We start from the raw sequence: 21,124 nt of genomic DNA, 5'->3' as shown, positions 1-21,124 counted from the left end.
TCTTGGTGTTACTAACGCAAATGAAACACCCTTAGAGGAATTACTTAGAAAGGGATAGGTTTCCTTATTGCTTAGGAGTGTATGAGTGAGGTCATTCTACAGCTTCCTGACGCACTAGCTAATCTACAAAAGCAAACACAAAAGTGTGGAGAAAGAAGAACAGGAGAAAATGTTGTTATCTCATGCTTTGCTGAAGCAGCTGTCAGCTTTGAATCCCACAAGTGAGGGCAGGATTCAAAGTCTCAGTAAACATATAAACCACAACTGAGCCAAATTTAACCCCAAAACCTAAGAAAACCAAATGCCTCCCTAACCAGGTTTAACAGAAAGCGTTTCATCACTGATGACTTGAACACTTTGCTAAGGGGACAGAGAATCCTTCATTACCTGAGGAAAACTTGGAAAGAATTTAAACAATCAGTGCATGTGAAAGGTAAGTAAAACATTCTCACTAATAAGGGTTCCTTTGACTTTGATTTTATTCTCCTTTTTGCCCTCTGATGGCTATCAGTGGTTAGTAACGTTTCCAGGCCCAGGGATATTTTCAGGCAGACCCCTTTTCAGCTTACCTTTGACCACTTTCTGTAAAGGAGTGTTAGAGACACTCCTGACTAGGTACTCTCACCTGTAGCTGCATCCTCATCACTGGCAGCAGTGATGGTGTTTCTATGTTTTCATTTACCTGTCAGTGTTGTACTGCCTGTGTGATTGTTCAGCTCAGTACAGACTCTTTTAGCTACCCCAGTAAGTTCAGTTTCGTGTGTGGTGTTAAGTGAAGGAATTCTCTTTCTTTGCTCTTGCCGTTACTGTTGTCTGTGGGTTTGGAGTAATGGCCCTGCCCTTTCTCAAGGCAATGCCATGTTCAGGCAGGAAGGCACTCACTCCATGGCCAGGGTGATTTCAGTTCAAAAGAGTCTGGATGAAGGAGAGAAGACTTGTCAGGCCAAAATCTGAATTTCAGCTCTGTCAGTACACTTGAGAAATGTTTGAGCACCAAAGATATCCTTCCCCTTGTGAAGAAATCTCAAGCCTTGCACTAGCCCAGGTCCCTGAACTGAAGTGTGGATAAGGCAGTGTGTTCACTCAGGGCACGTTAAAGGCTAACCATTTTTTTGGCATGTTCCCCTTCTTTCATCAGCCAGTCTCACCTTCTGGAAGTAGTAGCTGTTGCTACCTCAACCTCTTGCTGTCACAAGCAGTGTCTGCTGAACTCTGCCTGTCTCCTAGAGCTCTGCTGCTGCTATAATTATTGAGGGGGAAATGGGTGAAGGCAGCAATACTGGAAAGTCTGCCTACTCGCTTAGCCTATCAGAAGTAGCAGCACCTCTGTGTCAGTTCATTCACAGCCTTGGGAGAAGGCATTTGTCTATTCAATCATTGCTTGAATTGCGATATGGTCTCCTCCAGGGAAGAAACCAGATGGGTCCTGTGTGCCAGATTTGGCTACAGGTTGCCAGTAGGACCACACTGGCTCAGACAAGAAGGCTCGCTAGCTTCACACCAGGCATTTAAATGAATTCTAGCCAAAACCTACACTGCTTGTTCTGGCCAAAAGTCATGCAAAAGCTGCCTGGGCATTCAGTTCCTTCCAGTGTGTTCTCTGCAGGTGGCACCAGAGAGCTCTCTCCATCTGTAACTTTAGCCTTTAGGGCTGCTCTTATCTTTATTTTAGGAAATTTTCACGTAATTATCACAGAGCCTTTTACCTCTTTTCTGCAGTGGAACTGGTTGATTCATACAGCAATAAATGAAGTGCATCACTGGTGTGAAATGCTGGTTGTCAGATTACTCCTACAGAGTCTGGATACTGCACCGGTGACCTTTGGCATGAGGCACGTTCTCTCTCATGGAACATTAGAGTTAATCACACAGTAAATGCCTAAAAGATATGAACGATAATAGGATGCTGTGAACTAATTTAGACTTAAGCATGATGCAAAATTCTGCTCACAGAATAATAAATTACCAAACAGTGTCAGTGTGCCTTTGGGTGTTCTAAATGCAAAAGGGCCTGAGGAATAAGTATTTTATTAATTGATTCTTGGTCTTATAAAAGTTATCTTCTGCTAAAAAAATCCCTCAAGGTCATGACCTGCTAAACCACATTCTCTCACGCATCCTGAAGTATTATCTGTACAACAACAATCTTATCAGTGAAATGCAAGACATCACATTATTTTTAGCATATTAGTATCCAAAATCATTCAACCACAAGCCAAGGATCCCTTCAGAGGAAAACTGTGAACTTGATCTTCTGTTTAGGGCTTGCTAAAATGTCCTCATTTGCCCTCACTTTGCAAAATTTGGCCCTCAGTACTCAGGGGTTTCAAATTCAGAAGAGATTTTCACAGTAATAAATTTACATCAAATGATGTGAATTGGAGGGGAATATGGGGTTCTATCCAGACAAAGCTGTCTCAGGGACAGACAGACAGGCTCAATTACACTAATTGATTATGAGGGAGTTATGGCCAAAGTCAGAGAAACTGAACCTGCCCTTGCAATGTGTTGCAAACCCACTGAACCATCCAACATAGGCTAGATGTCTCTGTCAGTCCTTGCTAGGCAGAGAGCAAAGGCCAGCAGAGTACAGAGCACTGGCTGACAACACCGTCTGAAGGGCTGTGCGGTGCAATTGCTAGGAGTTCATTTATGTGAGTGGATGTGTGAGGGTGAGTTGACACCTTTTTAATGACACATTTCCGAGATGGAAATAAATAATCTCTACTAGCTGCCATGAGACTAGTGGTGGCAAAACTGTGAGCTAATGTTTTTGGCTTTATAGGTGACATGTCCCAGACAAAGCATCTCTGTGTCTCATAGGCAAACACAGAGTTGGGAAGGTGACTGCCCAGCAGGGAGGAAGAGCTGAGTGTGGCAGTTCACCTTTTCCCTATGCCTCTTTCCAGTGAAGAGCTCTGGCTCATACATTTTCCAGAACAATTTGGCTACTCCAGACATGGCTTAGGGCAAAGTCGTGTCCTAATGCTGCAGATCAGGCCAAATTTGCTTTGGAAACCTGCTTTTCCAGAGTGGCCTGGCTGACACACTAATTATTCACTTGGCAATTGCTTGCTCTGACTGAACGTCCTTTTGAAAACTGTTGACAAGACATACACACCACCCAGAAGGGCCTAGTTTACATACAGCCTAATCTATGCACACAGAGTCCTTTGCTGATGTTCACTGTTCGCAAGTGGGCGCTGGACAAAAAGCTAGCTGCAAATAAGAACAAGGAAGAATTGTGGTCAGCACTACCTCAGCTACCAGGGTGAAATTTATATTGCAGATGACCCGCAGAGAAGCAAAACAAAAATCTCCTCAGATCTGCTTTTGCAAAGAACACCCTGACTTCCTTTCACTGTAAGCAGTGTGACCTTAATTCTTGTCAGGCAAGATGCCAGGAAGACACAAAGTGAAGAACGGTGACTCGCTGGGTTTTATTTAGTCAAATGCTATTATTACTCCATTTCTGGTCTTTCCCTTTCATTCTGAGGCTGCCTATGTTATTTCAACACCTAGTCTGAAGTGAAAATTAAATAACTTCTTATGCAAAGACAGGCAGGCATATCTGTACCACCACTATGGGCAGTGGCAATGCTGGAACTCCTGGGAGGAGCAGGAGTTTTGAAATGGAAGGAGTTTGCCTTCATAGGACTGCTGCTTTCTTGTCTCTGTGGCTGGCTTTATTTTTCTTTCCATATATGAGATGTTTCTTTGGGGTATCTTTTATTGAATTGTCCACACGATGCTGGCCATGAAGACCTAAAATTAAAAAAAGTGTCCTTTTAAATTCAGGGTGCATTTCAATATCTCATCTGCTTCTTTATGCCTCTAGTTCAAGGATGCCTCCAAAATCCGTTAAAATACATTCACCTTCTGGTGTTTTGTCTGTGAGTGTTAATGATATAACTGTCCAGTACTATGTTGGGCAACAGGGAAGATGAAAAAGATAAGTGGCACAAGGTAGTGGCTTACCAGACTAATTTTCACCTTGGGAGGGTAAAGTTCCAACAACTGATGGTTTTAATCTATTTCTGGGCTTTTGGATTACTTTGTTTATCAGTTAGAGCGCAAAGGCTGAAACAGATTTCTGTCAAAGGCCTTTGGATGAATGATTATTGAACTTTACAGTAATACTTTACTTAAAAATCACTATCGCAGAGCAAAATACACTGGTAGATAATCGTCCAAAAGAAGAAAAATTTTAAGTTGAATGAGAAAGTTTTGCAAAGTGCTAGTTTTGGATAACTTGGGCCCCTGACTATTTCTGGTTGAATAATTTCCTGAGAACTCACCCTAGGATAAGTCCTACTTGCACTCTCCTCTAATACCCATCCTGTTAGCACAGGAACCAGAAGAGTTATACTTTATAGTACAATGCTACTTCCAGACTGGTTTTCAGTTGCTAGGCAGCAAAGATGCATGCTGTATGCAGTTCCTCAACATGTCCTGCTTCTCCAAAACACCCTGATCACCTCCTCCTTACACAGGACAATTTCTGTAGATTATAGGATATATAGGAGGATACACAGGAGAAAGAACATGAAGTGGAGCCATTATTTCTCCTTCACTGTAGTATCTGTCTTTACCTTCTGGTTTATTAGGCACTTATTTATACTGTGTTCCAAAACAAGTTTCTTCACTTTCTAGAAATCAAAGCAAAGTGCAGGGGAGATTGAAGTCGTCTTTCATCCTGATCACTAGCTCAGTTTGGGAAGGTTTGCAGACTGGGATGGTGCGCAGCAGTCACAGCAGCTGTGGAGAACAGTGCATGAGGCACCAAGCACATTCAACTAAGTGTAACCAAAACTGACTTTTGCCACCCCAGAATGAGGTGGTAGGCCCTGGTGATTTCTCCCACAAATAAGATGAAGAAGATAGGAGGATGGGATGGATAGCTGGGGGAAAAGCCCAGTGAAGCTGGACTTTCAGTCCCTGCACCATCTAAGGGGAAAGGAGGGACAGAGAGGTGATTACACATGTGTCAGGGGTCACTTGTCCAGCAAAGGCTGCCATCTCACAAACCCTAGCCCTCCCACTGACAACAGCAACAGCAATAGCCAACTTGGCCTTTCGCAGCTCCAGACCAGGCAAAACAACTAAGAGGACTGTTAGACTCTTTCCTTTTCGCCTCCCTGTCCCAGCAGTTCCCTGCCCTCACCTGTACCTAGAAGCAGTCTTGAATGGAGGTGGCACATAGGGGACCCACCCGCTGCTAGCCAAATGTCAGTGCTTATTTTCTGAACAAAAACACAACTACAAAATTAGCACTAGATAAGTTCTTGTAATACATTACAATAGATACAACTTAATGTAGAAATAACATGGAAATTACCCACTAAAAATAAACCCCTCTAGCACATAAGCTTTTATTCAGCACTGATGATATAATTTCTTCCTATCCTACAAGGAAAGTTTTGCACTTGCTTCTCTGTTTCCAAGAGCCCCATCATTAATATTACTTCTTCAAATGCAGAGTGAACTCCTGACTGTGCAAAATCCATCTCCTCTCCCTCCTGTACGAAACAGAATCAAGCCAGCATTGCACACACCATTACTCTTGAACGGCAGCTTCTAGAGCTGCATTTTAATTAGGGTGATCCATTGTTCTGTCTCTAACGGCCCAGGCACACTGGTGGGTTACTGCAGCTTAATAAATTACTGCATGTCAGCTGAGGCAGGGTGACTGCCTAGGTGCTCGCTCTTTCCCCATGCTCTCTCCTACCCTGTGGCAAATGCTGTGGAAGACATTTTTCTTTCATTAACCTAGACTGAAGTCTGAGCTGACAGTTTTACATCACATTACCAGTGGCATAATAGAATTTCCAATCAAGTACTAGTAACTTGTTAAGCCACAAGTGAAATAATCTTGTGTCTTAGTGCTCAGAACTTAGGCACTTTTGTGACACTCCCAGTTGTACCTTTCCTAGGCTGGTTAATAGGAAAGGAAGGTTCATCTTCTCTGCCTTCTGTTTCTTCAAAATACATGATAAATGAACCCCAGGCTAATTACACAGGTTTGCTTTCTGTAGAAGGAAAGATAGCATTTTATGTTGATGATGAAATTCAAAGACAGGTCATTTCATACATTTCAGCTATAGCACTGAGATCCTCTGATACCAGCCCTTGCTTCCAGGGGTGCGGTTGCAGAATACTGCAGTATTTTAGGACTGAAGCTTTCCTGTGTGACTTGATGTCATTCAACCTTTATCATTCCCATTTATTTATACAGAAAGTGAGGAAAGTAATGCTTGTCTTCCTTATAAGGCTGTGAGGAAACTTAACAAATAACATCTGCAAAGAGCACTGGAAACCTTGGCTAGAAGAAATAATGCAGACTGCTAGCTAACATTTGTTGGGGATATTTTTGATATCAATCCCTTGGAGTGGAATTTCTAGGATCACTTATTCTTTCCAAGGAGACACCCAGATATTTTTCTTCTGGTGACAAAAATTTTGATTTGCTATCCAAAATAAAACTTATTTTCTTCACATGCTCTTTCATACCCACACAGCCAAAAAAAAGGTAAAGCTATAAATTAATCAAGTAATAAAAGATTATTCTTCTTATATTTTTGTAAAAGAAATGATGTCATTTAGAAAAGATTATCACATTGGATTGCAAAGCTACAGAAGAAAAAGTGGAAGCATTTTAGCTGGAAGTGTTGAATTTATTTCTCTTGTAATAAAATAACATGAAAATATTTTAAGCTTCTTATGCTGAAATTCAGTAGTCTAGAAACACAGCTGATATCCCTGTTCAGGTGCATGACTCACTGCATGACTCATGGTCTGAAGCTGACTGCGTTTGTCTCTTGGAACGAATGCCAGACACACTGGTTTTTATCTGCACTCTTTGGAGATGTGTATGCATGTGTGCTAGATGGGTGTTTGAAAGCTCACAGGCCTGGCAGCTCTGATTAGGGCATTTCTGCATGTGCTTGGGAGCCTAAATTTAGATTCCAAGGATAAGGATTTATTCCAAGGAAAAGGTCCAGAGAACTGTCATGATTAAAAGCTAGACATACAATAAATGTAGGTGCCAGATAGGCTTTATGGATACAGAAATGTAGGCTGAGTCACTTAGCCCCAAATTTCCTTGTAAGTAGATACTCAAAATCTAGCTTTTGAAAAATTGCCCTCTAACCCTCAAGATGTTTTAAGTCCACAGGTATTCATTTTTCCACTGTAAAAATTACCAAGATGCTTGGAGGTTTTTCCCCCTAAGTTTCGACAGTTACACCAGCTCAGTAACTATTTCACATTAAGCACCATAATGATTTATAAATTAAGGTTTCTCAACCTGGGAGCTGACCTAGTAGGTGTTTATGTAATGACTAGATATGTCTCTGCCAAACAGATAATGTGATGGTAGTGGTAGTTTTCTTCCTTTTGTGGAGAAGTTCAAGGGTTAGCATTCAAGAAGAAAAAATTTAGATTCAGTTTCTTCCCCTGCTGAAGGGGATTGGAAGCTGCAAGTCTAAACTCTCAGAAGGACCTCCAGACTTGCTGTGTGTACAGTGACCTATGCTGTGCTGAAGGTTGTGGTTCATCAAAGCAGTGAGTGGGACAGATAGAGATTGCAAATGTGAGACTGACTCTGTGATCTAAGGATTCAGACACTCACCTGGAAGCCTGAGACCTGGCCTCCCAAAAGCAGGGAAAGGGAGCGATTAGGGTGGTTTGGGGAGGAAAAAGCATGGGAGAATAGAGGGGAAAGGGGATAAAAGGGACCAGTCATGTGTAAACTGGCTGCTGGTTAGTATGCTTTTCTGACCATGCCCTGCACCTGACCAGCACAGTCTGTTCCGTCTCCTTATTACTCTCCATTTCTAACTAGTTTCATTGGTGAGAGGCTCTCTGTTCTGTGGGCCTCTGTGTGTATGGATGTCTAAGTGCCAGCAATTGGAGTTGGACCACAGGTCATATGGGCTCATGTGTCCGTGGTGCCAGCAACTGGAGAGACTGGAGTGTGTGTGTACTGTGTGTACTGTGTGTGTGTGTGGATGTATATGTCAGGAGGTAATCACCAGCAAACTTCAAGACGGACCAGGTGGCAAGTAGGACCAGAGGCTTGTGAGCCAGGTGTTAGAGTGGCCATAAATCTGTGGCAGATCCTGGAGAGAAAAGGGGGCCTGGGAGATGACTATTGGAGGAACCAAGGGGTTCAAACCAGCTACAGGAGAGACCGTGGGGTGGGGGGGTCAGCTCCTGGGGGCACTGTAGGTCTGAACCAGCTGCTGGAGAGATCTATATGTGTGCATGTGTGTGTGTGTGTGTGTCTGTACATGAGGCAGCTGGGCGACCAGGGGATCCAGGGGCAGCTACTGGGCAGACTGGATGTATAAGGCCGGTTACTAGAGGGATCCAGTGTGTGTGGGTGCATGTGTACAAGGGGGTCTGAGTATCAGCAGCTTAAGTGGGGCTGCAGGCTGCAAGGGCTTGTATGTCCAGGTGCCAGCAGCTGGGGAGACTGAGGACCTCCAGACCAGCTATTGGATAGACTGAGCGTCTAAGGGAGGAATCCATATCAGAGCTGTGTGTATATATTTATATATTTTCCACTATAAGGTTTTCATCCTAATCAGCCAGAGGGGATCAGGATCAGGCCATTTGTGCTGTGTGTGTTTGCTTGAGTGCTGTGTTTTCTGTCTGGGTGGCCAGCCATGTATATATGTACATATGTATTGTGTACATGTTTGTGTGTGTGTATATTGAGAATACATGCTCAGCCTCACTAATGGCTGGACCTAGAGACATGAAGTTGCAGCAGCCTCACCTTTGGTAGGCTACTGGATTTGGCAACTGTTAACAGGTATAACCTTCAGAAGATGAGATGTGAAGTTCGGCACTAAGCAGGTAGTACAAATCCCTTCAGGGAGAAGAATAATGAAGATACCAGCATCTCCTTTTCCAGTCATGACAACCTCTGGAAGGCCAGGACAGCTTGAGGCATTTTATTGGTGACCTGAATAAGGCATGTAAGTATCAGAGGGAGGAGAGGTTTCTGAAGGACTAGCCTGGAGAACTACCTGTTCAGTGAGCTCACTTCTCCAGGAGGTAGACTGCTCTCTTGCATGGAGGCAGTTGATTCAGCCCAACAGTTATAGTACTGAGAATAATTCCCCTCTGCAGAAAGTTCCTTGGCTCACATCTTGATACATTGTGTGTGATTTTTTCTTAAATGCTTCTCTTTATTATAAAAAGTTCAGACTTGTTTAGTCATGTACAAGCAGGAAAGAAAAAGAGGAGCACATGTGCTGTTCTTTTTTGAGTAGGCGAACCGGATGGTACAGAAGTAGAAACTACTATTTCTCAGGATCGTAAATAGCATTTGAGCTAATACAAGGGTCCAAATACAAAGATGTGAGCAGATAAAAAGATAAAAAGAAAATTCAGCATCAACAAAGAAAGAAACAGCTGCCTGTGTTTATTGGCTGCTGGCACATTTGCAAGTCTGATCCTGGGAAAAAGCCTACTGTATGCAAAATAAACAAACATATGTGCTCATGTTCTGTCCCCAAAGAAACCATGTGGAGTTTTACCACTTGCTTCAGCGGAACAAAGAATTCACCAAAGGTTTTGTTAAAATATGCAGAAATAAAACCCACTGGATAGTATCTTGGTCTTTCTAAGCCTAATGGGAAAAGTTTCATCAAGTATTACTAGGGAAGTATTTCTTATGGAACAGAACAAACTTTTCTTATTGAAAAGGACAAATAAAATACTACTGGGAACAGTTGTTAATCCTTAGCATTGCATTAATGATATTACATTTTGTTCAATAATAAAATCAAGTACAATTATAAATAGCATGTGGGTTCTAAGGATTAGCTGAAATCATAAAGAGAGACTGGGAGTGGCTCTAACAGCAGCTATGGGGGAGGAGATAGTTCCAAAAGTTTCACTAGCTGACTTTTGACTGTACTACTCCTGTCCTCCAAAATATACTGGTCAGACTTTGCCTGTGTGTAAAATATTTGTGACTTTTAATAAAAATGGCGAGATTCAAATATGCATTTGCTAATCTTTTCCTGATAAAAACAGGATCCTCCATTTTTGAGGATAAGAGTGGAATCTCAAGTTCACAGCAAAAGCTATGAGCAGGACTTAGGAGTCCTACATGGAGGAAAAAAACAGAGACAGTAGCTCATACTATCTGGGAAAAAAAACCTTTTTGTTTTGTATCTGCTTTGTGTCTTTGGTGCTTTTTGGTTATTAATATGAGCTCCTTAACAGAAGTTGCTTTGAATGTTTGCATGAATGATTAATTATGAGAGAGAAAGGCTGACAAGGAAAAGCTTTCCCAGTTCAGGATTTTCATATGACTACATATAATCATTTTCTATTAATTCAGACAGTTTTTATGACTTCATTAATGTAATTTAACTAAAGGTCAGTGCTGCAAGTCTGGTTCAAGAATTGCACAATGCACATTCCAATCTGATTACAGCCACTTGCATCTTTGAAGATTACACCCACTTCAGGTGATAAGATCTAGATACAATGGAAAGCAATATTTCTTTTCAGAAGTTACAATCACTGGTGATTTTATCTATTCGTACAGAGTATCAGGCTCAGGAAGGTACTATCCTGAAACAAGCTGAATACTTCAGAATGCCAAATTCACTCAACCTCTGCAGAAGTTGGTATTGTAGAGCTGACAGGTGCTTGGCAAGTTACAGGATAAGTAATGAAATTACATTTTAGGGCTTTTCCTTGTAATTTCTTTGTCTCGTGGGAACTTCAAATTCTTTTTTATTTTTCTCCTTGCAGATGTTATAGTCATATGAGAGCTGCTTGTAAAGGGGTGTCTCTCATTTTATGAATGCTTCACTTGTCACCAATAAGGTGATACTTATGTGTATGGCCGTATATGCAGTACGTATTTTGAATTGAATTTAAGTATAAAACAATTTGCTGTAACAGCAGGGAAGCAGGAAGTTACGACAGAGACAGAGTTAATTTATCTTCTATTGCTAGAGGGAAGTAAGTCTCATCTCTTCAAAGGGCTAAGAACTACCTCCTTTGCACTCCACACTCAAAAATATACCCTTCATGATGTGGAGAGACTAAAATATTCATAGGCACTGTCATGTTCAAAACCTAACGTGAGATTTTCTGTAATAGGTCTATAATATTCAGCAATGCCTCACAGGGCAAAGTCACTTTCTCACTTCAGTAATGCTAATTATTTTCATATAATAAACATAAATATTTTAATATAGTTTCCATTAGACACCTGGCAGGAAGTTAGGGCAAGCAGTATCCTTTATCAGTTGAACTTTCCCATGAAAAAACCTATTTTGGGATAGGTTTTTTCCCATAGGTTATCATTTTCTTGGAGAATATATGTTGAGATACTTATTACCATAACAATGGAATACTGCCCTGTTCCTCCAGCTCCCAAACTCTTCTCTCCCTGCACAAGCCTATAGCAAAGATTTCTGAGGTTGTTCAGAGCTGTAACCACCATGGGTCTAGGAGAGTCTGTATGTGGGATAGGGAACTCTGAACTAGGTTACACCTCTGCAACACCCATGCAATATGCTCTTTCTGACACCCACTGTAAATAAAACCAAGCTTGCACATCTTTTTAAAGTAAGAAAACCTACTTTGTGAATTTTGTCTCTGTACCCTCATCATAATCGAAGTCTTCAGGAGATCTTTGAGCCACAATTTAGGGATGTGGGGTCATTCCAGTTCATGGGATGCGGGGATAGTGAGTTTTCAGCAAAATGGAGTTTTGCGTCATTTGTAAGGGAGATCTTTTTATTATTATTTTTATCAAAAATGATTCCCAAAGTTGCAGTATAATAATTTTATAGTATTATCTATAGTGAGTGAAAGTAGGAACAGGGCCTTAAAAGTGAGGTTCAAATCTGGTACCTTGCAATTTTAGGTAATCGTTCAAATCAGAAAGGCCCCCAAACAATCAAGGTAGATTGAGAAAGACCCATGAGAACACACCACAGCTACAGTGTACCAGAAGCTGCAAATCACTTCCTGCAACAAACAAATTTAAAATATTTCATGTAATAAACCATAAGCATGAAAAAATACACAGGAACAGAGCAGGAGAGACCAAGGCCACCAGAACATCAGTGAGTGTGTTAAGATCTTAGGAAATTCTCCACATTTCCATCTTGCAGAAGAACAAACGCATCTCACACAACCTAGTTTAAGGGAAATTTTTTCCTATCCTTTTAAACCGCAAGAATGTTCCCCACACACACCTATTAGTTACTCAGAAGTTTCTCTGCACACTAGCTATTTCAAACATAATTAAAAACTGAGTATTGACAAATGTCTATTAATGCCCTTCTATATACACTAGCACTTAACTGTTTTGTGGGACTTTCACAAAGTAGTCAGTGTTTATTACTATTTAATGAACAAAAAGTCGGCACAAATTCCTTAATTTAAATCAGTGAGATTCCAGAGAGTGATTTGTTAGGGGTGAGCAAAAAAAAAAAAAAGTGAATTTCTGGTTTGGGAAAATCAAAAGAAGATATAAACAGAACTGTACCTTTGTCTCAGCTTGTCTGCACTCTGCAACTACAGGGAGGTTCAGATAAAAGTTTCCAAGGTCAAATAATCTCATTTGGTGACTACATCTGGATCAGGGATAAAAAAACTTGGATCTGGATTCAGATAAGAATTGTTTAGCTGGGTCCTTTGCAACTGGCACACTGATTGCAGGAAAAGATTTGAAAGATGCCATTTATCCTTGTGCTCAGAATTTTCCTTTTTCTGTTTGAGTTTGATCCCATGTATGTTAAATTATTCCATTAATCAATCTGATAGATTACTGAAAACCAGAATTTATATTGGTATAAAAACAACTTATTATCAAAGGTATGAAAAGACACAGATAAAAACTATAGCCAGCTTTCAGTAAATATAAGGATGATACATATCCTCTCAATATATGAATTATTTATTTACTACATTAATTTCTGAGAAAATTAGAACTCAGTATACATCAGAAATGCATATGTGACATATCTTGATAAATGAGCGTTCAAAATTATTTTTCTTTTCGCAAAGAATTCTTATAAATCTTAATGAAAAATTGACACAACGAAGCCTAAGGCACTGGTTTAATAAGTTGTGCTGTGACCATGGATTGCTGGGGCTCTTACTGCCATCTAGTGATATTTGGGCAGAATAGCAATGATAGTTATTTTCACAATGTAAATATACCTATTATGACTACATTCTACAATAAAAAATCTCTCCTAGATTGACAGTGCTATCTTTTTGTATAATTTTCATATAAATGGCTCTTTGAATTCTTTTTTGCATGGATAACACTAATCACACATATACAGGTCAGATTTGCTACCAGACTACAGTATTTTGAACCCCAAAATGCAGACACTCTCATGGGAAAACAAGGCAGTAACTACAGCAGTCTATCTAAAAGACAGAGAAAAATATTGGAACCAATTTAAATTAAATTAAAAAATGAATTAGAGATACTATGCCTGCCAGAATTGAACTGTCTAAAATGCAAGCTAGCAGTATATATGCTTGGGTATCTGAAAAAGCACGAGACAACAGCCAGCTTCTCGCCTCTCGTTCCACAGTTCTGGCCCTGCATCTATTCTGGGTTCCAGATTTTTTATCTCATCTCCTTCTCTGCCCTATAGGATATAAACATTGCTTTGTCTTCACAGATACCTTGAAAAACATTTGTTGACAATGTAACCGAAGAAAAAGTCTTCAAGTCTTCAAAGAAAGCTTTAATGTCCTAACCATAGGTAAAGAATTTCCCATTCACATTCAACCCTAGAATAACCCTGAGGTTACAGCCTTTATGTGGAACATTCGTATATATTTTGTTCAAGGCCCTTCCCTAAAGCATAGAATGGCTATTTTTTCTATATATTTCTCTCTCTCTCTCTATGGCTTTTCATGCAAATTGCTGAAAACTCTTAATGTTTAGAATGGGAAAAGGGAATTTCTTTCAACATTTTTGCATAATATGAAAACTCTTTCTCAATCAGCTCTGACTGTAATGTTACAATGTCTGAATCTAATCTAGGTCTTTTCGTGAAATATTAATAGCATTACAGTCATATCTTTAGGTCTTAATTAGATGTAAACAATCCTTTGTTCATTGATAATTAAACACACATGAAGAGCAAAATCCTGCCTCATCAGTGCACACTGTCCAAATCCAGAATTCAACTAATGGGTGTGCTAACCAAATGGGTGTACTAAGCAAACGGAAAAACTGGCATTTGGAAGAGTGATAGAAAATACTAAAGGTGGGTCTTTCTGGATGGTGAGTGCTGGTAGACACAGGTTTTCTCTGCCCATGTTCAGAGTTGGCTGAGCTCTTGTCTGAAAGCTGGGGAGCTGAGCTGAGCTGAGCTAACTTGTCTCAGCACCATACCGTAACAACTTGACTGTATGGCTTCTGCAGTGCAGGCAGAGGCCTTTAAGGATGTCTGGACTACTTCTTGTAGACATGCCCTCTATAAAACCTATGAAAACTACAGTTTTGAGGGCTTGTCAGAAAAAGAAATATACAAGCAAGAGCTTACTTCCACTATCACGTTTAAACTGTATTTCAGCTCAGTCTATCTAAATGTGGCAGTGAAGAGAAACTCATTTCATAAATACTATATGAGATAGGAGACTGCTTAATATAGAAAACATGATGGAAATGTGAGGACCACAAATTCCATGTTAGATCAGCTAAACAGCACTGATGGGCCAGGGTTTGCCTTTGCAAGAAGGCAAACTCCAAGAACAGGAAGAATTTACCAGATGCATATGCATCTTCTGTCTGCCAGATGAAGCCATGAGAGGAGCAGAGCCTTAACTGATACTGAATGTTAACACAAAGCTAGTTTGTGTTGGTATTTTTTTTGTAAAAAATTGTGCTGACTGATGAATACATCAGCACTCACATTTTGCTTTTGGAGACATCACCTGTGACAGGAATGTGTTTTATGTTTTAGAAGAGTTATTCATGCTGTAGACCTGAATTTCATCCATAGTGTCACAGGCTGAGACTGGGTGAGTGATAGATATTTTGGGGGCAGAGTCCCAAACTATATAGAAGAAGAGTTTCAGATCATTCAGAAAATCTCCCCTGTGACAACAGGACAAAAAAATTCCGATGACTATAACTTTATTTAACTGTAAAGTCAGAACATAGGATAGGTCTGTGCAAGCTTGAGGCCTCTACTTCTAGTGTCCAAGACAATCACTGTGACTCAAAAGAGGTTCTTTGATATCTGGTGTATGAAGACTTTGCTCTGTCCTCTCAGACATGGTCCTTCTCATTCCAGCATGTGCTAAATTATTGCAATTCTCAGCTGATCATAAAGATCAAGTGGAAACTGGAACAAAATTTGGTGCGTGAATTGCTGAGCCTTGAGGCCATGCAACCCAGCAGCAGCATGGTCATCAGATGGCTCCAGTCCCATGTCAGTGTCAAAGGGCCAGTCTTGATCTTTAAAGCTAGGTCAGTCTTTCAGAAGGAATAACTCTTCTTCCATGACCTTTGAAGCAACTGTAATATCTATGACTCAGGAGGAGGAAGGAGGAGGTAGAGAGAATATTTCAGCTTCCTATCTAAAACATGACCAACGGCAAATTGTTCATACAGTTATGACAGGCAACACCACCAGAATCTGTCACAGCAAATGATACCAAAGAGCATCAAGTATAATAGAACTGCCAACATTTTTGAATAAAGGACCTAGGGGATTTGCCAGGGCTGTGGATGGAGAAAGAGTCTCTTTTATTCCCTCCCTGCTACTGGTATCTCTCTCTGGGGAACTTATCTCATGATATAGCTAGGGGGGCTGGGATTCCTTTCTCCTTCAGCCCTCTATGGTGAAGGAGGCTCTCCTCCTCCACTTACTCCATTGGGATCCAAGACACTCTGTTTATAGATTATTCATGACAATGCTGTACTTTTCTTGTGGACAAAGCAAGTTGCTGAAAAGAGTGGAAAGGGTGGAGAGAGGGAAGGAATAGCTGGAGTGTGGGCACCATTTCTGGAAAGGAGGAGACAGAGACAGAGGCACAGCAGGAGGATTGTGCAAAGCATGGCACGTAGCTGATACAGTGACCACAATACCATGGTAGCATCAGTGCCCAGTTACTCTGGTGTTGTTTGGTGGTGGTTTAGCATTGTGATAGTACAGTAAATCTGTATTGCCTGTGACTTCAAGGTGTGCTTTGATTTGACTTGCAGTAGCAAAACGTGCCCTGTGCAGTATAACACTGAAATAAATCAGCTTTATATGAATACATCATGCTAATTAGGAACGCAAATGTGGCTCATTCTTCTGTTACTGGTGGCCTGAAAGGAGGGTTAGAGCCAGCACTGAGGGGAGCCCTGCAGTGCTCCTGAACACCCATAAACACCTGCGATATGTGCCTGAAGTGAGGCTGTGTAAATAGAAGCAGTTTCTCAGAATGCGCATGCAGAGAAAGGGTGTAATTGTCCTTTCGTCTGCATGACTTGGTACTAGACTTGGTTTATGCATCAGTATTTCACGAGCATTAACATCTGGTGAAACTCAGAAATTTATCAAATGCAATTAAGCTTTTTAATTAACTTTCAACCTGTCACAGCCAATCACAGCAGCCAAGATAGGCATAGTATCACTTGGGTGATGTAAATTTTTTTCTACGGCTCATGAAGAAGTCAGCCTTTCAGAAATGATTTTCTTTCCTAGGAAACTCATTAGATGCAGCCGTATGAAGCTTGATCTCTTTCTGAAATGACCGGCATTTCAACTAAGCAACTCTTTCGTGATTCTGTTCTTTAGATGAGTTAAATTTCATTACTCTGCTTCTTATTTGTTTTCTGAAATACATGATGAACATCTAAGAGGTTCACATTCAGAAGATGAGAGTGTCTGTATGGGGTCAGACCAAAGGTCCCTGTAAGTCCAGTATCCTGTCGCTGATATTGGCCAAAGGGGGATGCCTGGGAAAGAGCATAAGAACAGGATGAACATCTGCAATATGTTCTCAAAGTACTCTCTGACCTCTAACCAAACTCAGAGACTTCCTGAGCTATATTCTCTATATTCTGTTCAACCATCAGATGATTTGTCCTCCAGAAACCTATCAAGCCTTCTCTTCAATCAATACAAACTTCAAATACCCACAACAACCTTTAGCAAGGAGTTTCACAGCTTAACTACCCGATGTGTGAAAAACCATCACCCCCTTTATTTGTTTTGAACTTGTCTCTTCATAGTTTCCTTAATATCACATAGTTATTATGCTGGAAGAGACAGTGAACAATTAATCTCTAGTCACCCTCTCTAGGCCATGCATGAGTGAACAGGCCTCAGCCCAGCTAAGATCAAATTTTACATTCTCTTTCTTTGCGTCACCTCTGAGTTGGGCCTGCATTCACTCCATGCTCTTCTCAGCAGTTTCCCATGTCTGCTTGACCTGGAGCCTTCCATATCCTTGCTGCATCCCTCTCAGTCTCAGATACCTCTCTGATGTTCTTTCTTCCCTTTCCTAATGTAGATTTCTCATTGATCGACCTCCTTTGACTTCAAGGGACAAAAAGAGATCCTCTTACGGGTGCCATGTTGCATCTATCTGCCTACTGTTGCCTGGGACGTGTTTTCCCTCTAAACGTTTAGCATCTTTTGTATATGATACATGCCAGTAATATTGAATGAGTGGTTTTCATTATTCATAAGGCCTGCCACTGCTCATGAGGCACTTTCCAACCTGTGATGTCTAAATTCCGAAGGAACAGATACAGTGTAAGGATAGAAGTAGGTATTTTTATCAAAGCAAATAGCTTCAATAATGTCAGGCTCTGGATAATGAAACCTTATTTTCAAGAGAAATAAAACCACTCAATGTTAGCAAAAAATGCCATTTTTCTTCTGCAGCAGGAAATTCAGCAGAGCACCTAATAGTATCCTTATCTAAAATCCCTAATAGTTAAATAATAATAACAATAATAACAATAAAACCTGTTGATTACAGCTGTTTATTGTGTCAGACCTGGAATTCTTATTTGATTCTTTTTGGCAATACCCAAGGTGGCCACCAGTTCTGAATGGAAAATTTAATGCAGCACAGGACTCTTGCAGGTAGCCACAAGAAAAAAGGGATCAGGTGTCCTTGAAAAGCAGATGTCTTTATAAATCTTTACTGAGCAGCTGAGAGTATTTGGGGCTGTAAGTCACAGGAGAAGGTAGGGCAGGTGTTCTTTTGGTAAATCTTGCCACTAATCAGAGCAGAAATGAGGCAACCACTAGCACTTCGTTTCAGCCAAACCTATCTCCTGCATTTTACTTAATAACATACTTACTGGCAAGATGCCTGCTGTAAAGTGATACAGTTCATATTTTAATAAAGAATAACTGAAGATAGACAATTAATTATTGGATGGTAATGCAATCTAGAGAGTTTTGGTGATCTACTAAAACAGGTAATTCAACTTAAGTAGTTTGTGAATGATAACAGATCACTGATATTAAGTTACAGTAAAGCATACATTTTCGATCATGCACTCTATTCTAATTTATAGCAAGAAAAGAAAATCTGAAACACAAATAGTACTGCAGGCATGGATTCCTCTGCACAATGCCATACCAGTTAGTGGTATCAGAAACAGAGTGACAGAGAAAACTACCTCTGGTCTATTAAAATGAGAAGAAGCACATGTTAGCCCCTTGATCTCTTCCACTTGGAGCTGCTCTGTTAAATGATAGGTATGCAATGTGCACTGCTGATTTAATGCATTTCTTCATGTTTCTTCATGTTAGACATGGAGAGGGTGGGGGAAGGAGGTTGTGTCTTAGCAGCAGCAGCAGCTGTGTTTTAGTATCTGATGTACAAGTAGGATTATATTTGATAGGGTGAAAGAAGGATTACAGTGCATCTGCCAGCAGAAGGGGCTTGCAGGAAAATTGTTTGCCACAGATTAGGGGGACATAATCTTCTAATATACCCAGTAAATGTTGATTTTGGAGGAAAGATAGAAAAAGCATATATTAATCTCTTTTAGGGGAGAGGGATTGTGTATATAAGTTTCCGTAACAACTTAATATGATTTCAGTTTGTTTATTATTGAGAGAAACAGTTTCATTTCAGAATATTTGTTATAGGGAGAGCATGGTATGTGCAAATAACTCAGCTGTAAATAACAGACATGGAAACAATCAAGAGTTCTAAACCTCTTTATCTAGTACATTATTGGTGTGGACTTCCTACTGGGAAGTCACATTTGTGAAATCATTTCTACAGTGCCTGTCAAAGAAAAAAAAAGATCATACAGGGCCTTTTCTTTTTCCTGTTTCTTTCCTTTTCTTTCTTTTTTTTTTTTTTAATCAACCTCAGCAATCATCACATACATAAAAGATTTGACCAACATGTGAATAATTTCATACTGTTATTTCAAATTTAAGTCTTTAAAGAAAAATTAAGCAAAAGTGTATTTAAATAACCAGTAATATTACTTTCCTTCACTTCTGGAAACTCATTCATCCTCTACAGATAGTGTGAATAAGATTTTGTTGTGGGGCTACAGAATATTAGATATCAAATCCAGTACAAGAAGGTGCAAATCCCTTTGAAAATCCTACAATTTTTCTCATGCCTCCACTTCCTCAAGTTTTCTTCCCTAAGAATCACCTGATAAGGAGCTCTGGCAGCCCTAATGTTCAAGCCTGAGTGCCTAACAGATTGCTGAGTGCCCCTTGAATCTCACACCTGAAAGCAAAACTTGGCTTACATTTAGTTATTAGTTGATGCTGGTGAAGATAGAAAGTAATATATATATATATTTATGTTAAAAGCATATCTGTTTTAACTTGTCTCTCTGACAATACAAGCAATTAACATAATTTTGTGAGTGAAATACTTGTTCCGTGAAATCTGTGAGACCAGGATTTTGCTCTGGAATTACATAGTAGAAAGTAATTATACAGAGAAGGATTGTAGGGAAAGTGTTTTTAGGCTTAACTATGAACTTTAAAACAAATTAAAGAAATAAACAGAGAACAAAGCACTCTGTAAAACCATGGCATCTACTACAGGAATTTAATTAATGTCTGCTAGGCATATATTTATCCATATTTTGATACTCAGAAAATTTGGGAATCCCACCAGTTACTATATGGCCTGGCTTCCTTCTTTTCTTCTTCAGCAGAAAAAATTCTTCTCGTGAAGACTGAGACAATGACAATGAATAGATATGGACAGAGAGTTATGATGCCCTGTGCAAGATCCAGCTCAGGGCTGTTCAAATTTGAGCTTCAGTATTTCCTGAGATACTTTGTTCCTTAGACTGCCCCACGCACAACAGTTTTTATGGCGAGTGAAAAATGTGCTTTGTGGAATTGTACAGGACCATCAAAATCATTACAGATCTGACCCTATGAAGGGTTGGGTAAATCCTGTGAGACAGATGCACTGTACTATTAAACCCCATCTAATGATTTCATTTATTAAAAAAAGTTGAGGACAACTAGTCTTGGAGCATCAGACCTCAGTTCTCTGGCTCAGACTCCCATGAACGTTGTTCTCTCTTAGATGTTGTTCTCACTTATATCCACTGAAAACAATGGCAAAATACACACCGACTTTCAAAAGAATAGGATTAGGATTACCTCGTTTTGCAATCTATGGATGTATTTAGTGTTAGTTTTGAGTAGTGAATGTCACTAGGTAAAACACCTGAAATGCATGTGGCTGTATTTAAAGGCTAGTATTTAAAGTTTTCCTCTAAAACATCTTGCTTGTAATTTTCCAGTATATTTCTGTACCTAGTTAACATACAATAACATGTCTTCAAGTAAATATATTTCACTCAAATAATCTTCTACAGGTATCCAACATTTATATATATAAAAAACTATGCTGATAACAAATGATCAGTGTAACATTTCGCTTTTCCGTGAATTTTTACTGCGATAGTTAACAACATGACTAAAACACTCAGAGTCTTAAGTGGATTCAATTTTAACAACTGAAACATAAGTGACATTGACTGTCATGTTATATGGCAGCATGAATATGACTAAATTTAATATGTGAAAAAGAGCATGAGTTTAGTTTTCCTCTGGCAAAAAATGTCCTTATGCTATTGCATAAGAGGCCAGGATGG

The 21,124-nt window shown here is 39.9% G+C and overlaps 1 long non-coding RNA gene across 1 annotated transcript in view; it reads left to right on the top strand.

Moving 5' to 3' along the window:
- The first annotated feature begins 333 nt into the window (after positions 1-333).
- Positions 334-21,124, top strand: part of LOC112990945 (uncharacterized) — a 77,076-nt gene continuing 56,285 nt past the window's right edge. Inside the window, exon 1 of the long non-coding RNA XR_010389054.1 lies at positions 334-433. This is a non-coding gene — a long non-coding RNA (uncharacterized LOC112990945). The remainder of the gene's footprint in view (positions 434-21,124) is intronic.

The sequence above is a fragment of the Dromaius novaehollandiae genome, chromosome 1 (genome assembly GCF_036370855.1).
Source record: "Dromaius novaehollandiae isolate bDroNov1 chromosome 1, bDroNov1.hap1, whole genome shotgun sequence".
NCBI lineage: Eukaryota > Metazoa > Chordata > Aves > Casuariiformes > Dromaiidae > Dromaius > Dromaius novaehollandiae.
The sequence above is the reverse complement of the archived record's forward strand: the minus strand, read 5'-3'. Positions and strand labels throughout refer to the sequence as shown.